Raw genomic sequence first — 6000 nt, 5'->3', positions numbered from 1 at the left:
CAGCCTGAGGTCAGGCAAGGACAGTTTGGGAGACCACCTCCAAGCTCACAAGGCCCTCCTGGGACAGAGACAGGAGGAGCCGGTGGCAGGGTCAGCATGGGTGAGCCCAGCTCTGCGCTCTGGGGAGTCCTGCCTTCCCCAGAGGGCAGCATGGGGCTGCCTGGCTTCCCCACGGCCCCCGCGGTGGGAGCTGCGGGCACAGAGCTTCCACTAATAAAGCTATTTAAAGCTGGTATGCCACAGCGCTTCCTGGGGAGGGCTGGGAAGCGCTGACTACCGTACTGGGATGGGACTAGCCAGAGAGCTGTCTTGCCCCAGCTGTGAGTCCCAATCAGTAATTCTCCTGCCAGCCTCTGTCCCTGCTGGGACCTGTGGCAAAGTCCAGCTCATTTTTTATCTACTCTCTGATTTTCTCTGTGGTTGTTGAGCCTGGAGATGTGTGTGGATGAGGGCGAGTACTCTCCTGCCCTGCTCTACTGCGTGAGCGTTCTCCTCCCATCACCCACAGCTGTCATTCCTTGGAGTGCCAGTTTGTGTCCCTCCACCATCTCACCTGGGATGTTTGCAGTCCACGGTGCCTCCACTCATGCCTCATGCCAGGGGCACATCTATCTGCCCTAACACTATGGCGATGTGCTCTGAGTTTCTTGAAGGGATCCTGTATTCTTTTCACTCCAGTCACCGTCACTGCAGTTCCCGCTGCAGAGCCTGGCACACGGCAGCCCTGGACAGCGCTGACACTGTTGGCTTGGTGGCATGCAAGGCATTCACTTGGCATGCCGTGGGCCACGTGCAACCCCACCTGGATGGCAGGGTGCCAGGCATGTATGTCTTGATAACCTGATCAGCCTGTGCCCCTCATGGACAAACACAGGGTGAGGAGCAGCCTGCCTGGCTGCCCAGCAACGCAGGCTGCCAAGCCTCTGTTCCAGGGGCTCCAGGGATCTCTGAGGGGGTCCATCCCATGCTGCAAGGAGCCCACAGGAACTGGTTTCTCCAGCATTACCCAGCAGAAGGGTTCAGGTAACTGCAGAGGGGAATGTGTGTGCAGTGCCTGCTCAGCTGGCAATGCCCCACTAGGCTGAGGAGCCCCAGAGGGATGTCAGCAGAGAGAGGGCCTGGGTAGACAGGTCCATGCTCCTGTGCCTGCCCTCCACTTTGCAGTAGTGCTGGACACTGCGGGCTTTCCTGTCCATCCCTCTGCAAGAGAGCTCTAACCTGAGGTAGCTGAGGTGGACAATGCCCCTTGTGCTGGGTACTGCAGGGCAGGGTAAAAACAGAGCTCACGGTGCTGGACAGACTGCAAGGCAAGGAAGGCTGCATGGGGTGCTGGAGATGCCCACCAGTGGGTGCTTCCTTGCCCGCCCCAGGCAGCTAGCAGGGAAGGGCAGGAGAAGCAGGGTGCTGGTGAACCATTAACTTGGCCCAGAAACCCCTGGGGAGTGAGTCTCTAAATCTGTCAGCTGCAGCTTTGCAGCTGGAAATTCCCTTCTGACTTGGCCACAGTGGTGCTGGGAGAAGGGAGGGACACAGGGCTCCTGGGAATTGCCATCCCCATGCCCGCCCATGGGAACACATGGGTGGGTGTGAGCAGGGCTGGGTGGGTGCAGGTACCTGTGCATGCAGGCAGCTTGGTGTGTTTGCATGCACAGGAGGCACGTTTATGCTTGTCCATGACCATATGTGTGCATGTGAGCTTGTATATACACCCCTCACTGTGTGTGTGACCCCTCGTGGGTGTGTAAATGTTGGCCCGTGTGTCTTCCTGCATCTCCATGAACACACAGCAGATTGCCAGTGTGTGTGTGTGTCAGTGACACTGTCCCCACGTGTACCTGTGTGACAGTATGTTTGCATGTTGTATTGTGTTTCCTCAGGTGTGTCTGGGACAGGCAGAATGTGTGTGGGTGCAAAAGAATCCTCCAGGAAGGGAGCTGGAGAGTTGCAGGAGCTGTGTGCTGGAAGATGTGGGAAGCTGTTCCATAGGCTCTGCAGGTCCCTCTGAATTGGATGCACTTGAGCACACCTCAAGCCCTGGACTGCCAGGAGAGGTCAATTCAGGCAGGTCCTGTGAAACTTTATGTCACTCCTGCTGTCCTCTGGAACCATGGCTGAGAACAGCTATAGAGGGATTCTGAAACCCTCTGTGAGATGTTCAGAGTCTGAGCTCTAACCTTCGGCAAGTTCCTTCTTTGGATTCTGTCTCAGCTCCCCCACAATGGGCTGCTTTCACACTGTGGGCTGGTTGGACATGGCTCTGGAGATCTGGCAATGGATAAACCCATGGGAAGACATTTAGTACTTTTGAGTAAGGTATCTGACCTGTGTTCTCTCTGCCATCGTCCCAAATCACAGCTCCTGAAGGATGGAGATCACAGAAGCCAAAAATGTGGGGAAGCACATGGTCCGTGATTGTGGGGTAACTCCTCTGCACATCCATGAGTTACCTCTGCACTATGTCTGTGAGCCTCTCATGGGTGTGCAAACCACTTGGGCTGTGTGTCTTGTTCTCTGTCCAGCTGGGGGAAAGGGACAGCTCTTGTGGGGGCTGACAGCTCCTTACCACAGCTCCCTGCTGCTCCTGATCTGGCAAAGTCAAATCCCTTCCCTTGATAGCCAGGAGAAGCCCTGACAAAACCTGTCAGGGTATGGACTGGCCCAGTGGTCTGGAGAGGGCCGAACAGCCAGCAGAGCCCCCTAGAAACTTCCCAGTTCTCCAGACCACCACAGCTCCCCAAGAGCTCCCCATCCAACAGGACCTCACCCCAGATTCCTAACACACCCCAGCAGTCCCTAAGGGCAGGTACTCCCCGGGTCCCCAGAAGTGCTCCAGGAGTCCCTCAGATTGCTGGAAGTCCTGCAGCCATCCAGGCCCCCAGGAGCCTGCTGAATCCCCCAAGACCCAGCAGCTCCCGGCCTGGGGGGGCGCAGCATCCCTGCCGTCGCCATGGCAACCCGGGATGCAGGGCGGGGCGGGGCGGGTGGCGCGGCGGCAGGAGGCCGCCAGGGGGAGCTGCGGCACGGCACGGGGAACATGGGAGTGGGAATGGGATGGGATGGGATGGGATGGGATGGGATGGGATGGGATGGGATGGGATGGGATGGGATGGGATGGGATGGGATGGGATGGGATGGGATGGGATGGGATGGGATGGAGGGATGCATGGGGAACGTGGGAGTGGGCATGGGGTGGGATGGAGGAGTGCATGGGGAACATGGGAGTGGGCACATGGTTTAATGGTGAACATGGCAGTGTGATGTTTACAGTTGGACTCGATGATCCTAGAGGTCTTTTTCAACCTAAATGTTTCTATGGCTCTATGAATGTGGCTGTGCACGGGGGCTCGTGGAGGTTCACTGGGGTGTGCCAGTGGCTGCATTTGAGGAGCTGTTGATGTGGACATGTGTGCATGGCAGGGTGTGTGTGGGAGTGCATGGGACTGTGCTTGGGCGGATGGCATGGGAGTGTGTGTGTGAGTGTGTACAACCGTCTGATTCCCATCCCCGTGCTCCTGGGGGCAGTGCTCAGGCAGGACCCAGTTCTGGGGGGGCCTGACGAAAGCCAGGGGTGCACGAGGGTGGCTGTGTGGGTGCAATGTGTAGCTGGAGAGTCTGAGGGGGTGTAGCTGTACATGTGCGTGTGTAGCCCAGATCCCTGCTACTGGACAGTTTACATTGCAAAGTCTTCAGGATCTTCCCAAGGGAAAAAGAGGAAGTTTATAATAATTGGGTAAAAAAAAAAGAGAGAGAGAGAGAATCCCAGACCCCTGTAATGGTAATGACTTCTATTTTTTTTTTTTTTTTTAAATTTTCTTTCCAAATGGGAAGAATGCAATTTTCCCTTCAGTTTCCCAAGTTGAAAACAGCTGGACGGATTAATTCAATCAAACTTGAAAAAGAAAATCTCTCTGGACTGAGACCAAAAATAGAATATTTTTGTCCCCAAAAAAGAAGCACTTTAGGAAAGTTTGGAGTAATGCAGATAGTCCTAAGAGGGCAAGGCAAATAAACCTGGATACCAGCTCAGCCTAGCTGAGTGGACAGGCTTGGACAGTGGCACACAAAAACTGTCAACCCCCTTTCCCGTGGTTGCAGTTCCTTTGCCTGCTCACTGCTTGTTGCTGAGCAGGGGCTGCCCGGCCAGCGGCAGAGATGGGTCCTGGCCAGGGCTCCTGCCTGCCCAGCCCTGCTCTCCCGGGAGGCCTCTAACTCTCCTTCTCCAGGCTCTGCTGCTCCCTCCAGGGAGCTGCCTGTAACTGTCCTCCTCTGTCCTCACTCCATTTCTCAGTGACAGATGTCACCCAGGCAGCCATGAGGACACATCAATCCTGACTTGCCCAGAAGGGCCTGGCTCATCCCTGCCCATCACTGGGGCTCCTCCTGGCTCTGCCCTGTTTCTGGTACTCCAGTGTGTGCAGTGGCTACCTCTGGAGTGGGGGACATGGGTACTGGGGGGTGTCCAGGCCAGCTCTGCTGCAGCATCTCGGAGCTTTCAAGCAAGGGGATATGTTGGGACCCAGGGTACCTAAAGTGGAGTGCAGAGAGTGGGCATGAGCCCTCGAGGGACAAGAGATGGGGTGCACAAGGACCCCAGATCTGTTGTTTGGAGACACTGCCTATGAACATGAAGGGTCTGCATACTTCCTTTTCCTGTTGGACTGGTGTCTGGTCCTTGCTCTGTCCACATAACTCCAGCACCCTGGGACTGGCTGTGCTGGCCTGGCACACACTAAGGAGTGTCTGTAAGGGCAGTGGGCTCTGGAGGCTGTCAGGGAGCTGCCTGACACCAGGACACCCCTTAGCCCCCTCACCCAGAAGAAGGGCAGAGCAGAGGCTCCCTCACTCCTGGGTCCTGTTTCTGACTGCCAACATCTCACCTTATCCAAGTATATTCTACTCCATGGCCTCATTACTTAACCCGTAACGAAGGCAGCAGCCATCCTCCATCTCTAGGGAGGGGGATCTGCCTATGCATACCCTTGGAAGGCAGAGCTGCAGGAAAGGAGGTTGCTGAGGTGGCTTCATGCCCTGATCACTCCACATGGGGACCAGCACCTCCCACCTTTCCTTGTGGCTGTGCGTCCCTCCCTGCAGGAGGCACCCTGCACAGGTGTGCTTAGGCACTCCTATCCGGCCACCTTCCTACTGCCTCAGCCAGCAGCTTGGCCCTTTGGGGACATGCTGTCCTTGCCAAAGGCAGTGCAAGGATTGGGATCCCCCATCGTGGTCATACCAGCTCTCCCACGGGGTGTCCCCCTGCACGGCCAGTCCCTGTGGTGCGCGGGAGGCAGCATGCATGGGGGCCTGCTCCAGCCCCATGGGATGGTACTCACAGCAGGGCTTCAACCCCTTCCTTGCACCCTGCTGTGATCAAGGCACCCTCTGCCAGGTGCTGGGAGGAGGATGAAGAGGGAAGATCTGCCTCACTGCAAGGATGCTCCCAGGGATGGCCAGAGGTGGCCAGGTCCTGCTTTTCCACCCTGACGTGAGGGCAGCGTGGCTGAGAGCTGGTGCTGGTGCTGGCGTGCACCCACTGCCCCGGGCTCTGCCAGCGCCCCAGTCCCAGGCAGCTGGGAGGACTGGCCAGGCCAGACCAGTGGCCGTGTGGTTGGTCCTGAGTCACATCGAGCAAACTCGGGCAGGTCGTGGGGTGTGAGCCAGCGAGAAGGCAGTGATGCTGGGGGCTCCAGTGCTGCTGGGCTGGGGAAGTTTGGCATGGTGACTAATGCTGCCGCAAAAGGCAGGGTCACCCCGACCCCACGCCCTAGCCCTGACTCACGTAGCTGTCGCTCCAGTCCCATGGGTGCTGCTGGGCAGGGGAGTGAGGAGAGTTGTGCTTCAGGATGTCAAAAGCTGGGTGAGTGGATGGCTGCATGGGCTCCCAGCAAGCCTCCCCTTCCTCCTCCTTCTCCTCATCCAAACTGGCCTGCATGCCCCACTCTGGACTGCAAGCAACACAGATCCCAGCACTCTTCCTTGCTGGCTGCCGGGTCCTGGTGG

The sequence above is a fragment of the Coloeus monedula genome (genome assembly GCF_965178545.1).
Source record: "Coloeus monedula genome assembly, chromosome: 7".
Taxonomy (NCBI): domain Eukaryota; kingdom Metazoa; phylum Chordata; class Aves; order Passeriformes; family Corvidae; genus Coloeus; species Coloeus monedula.
This window is presented reverse-complemented; position numbering follows the sequence as displayed.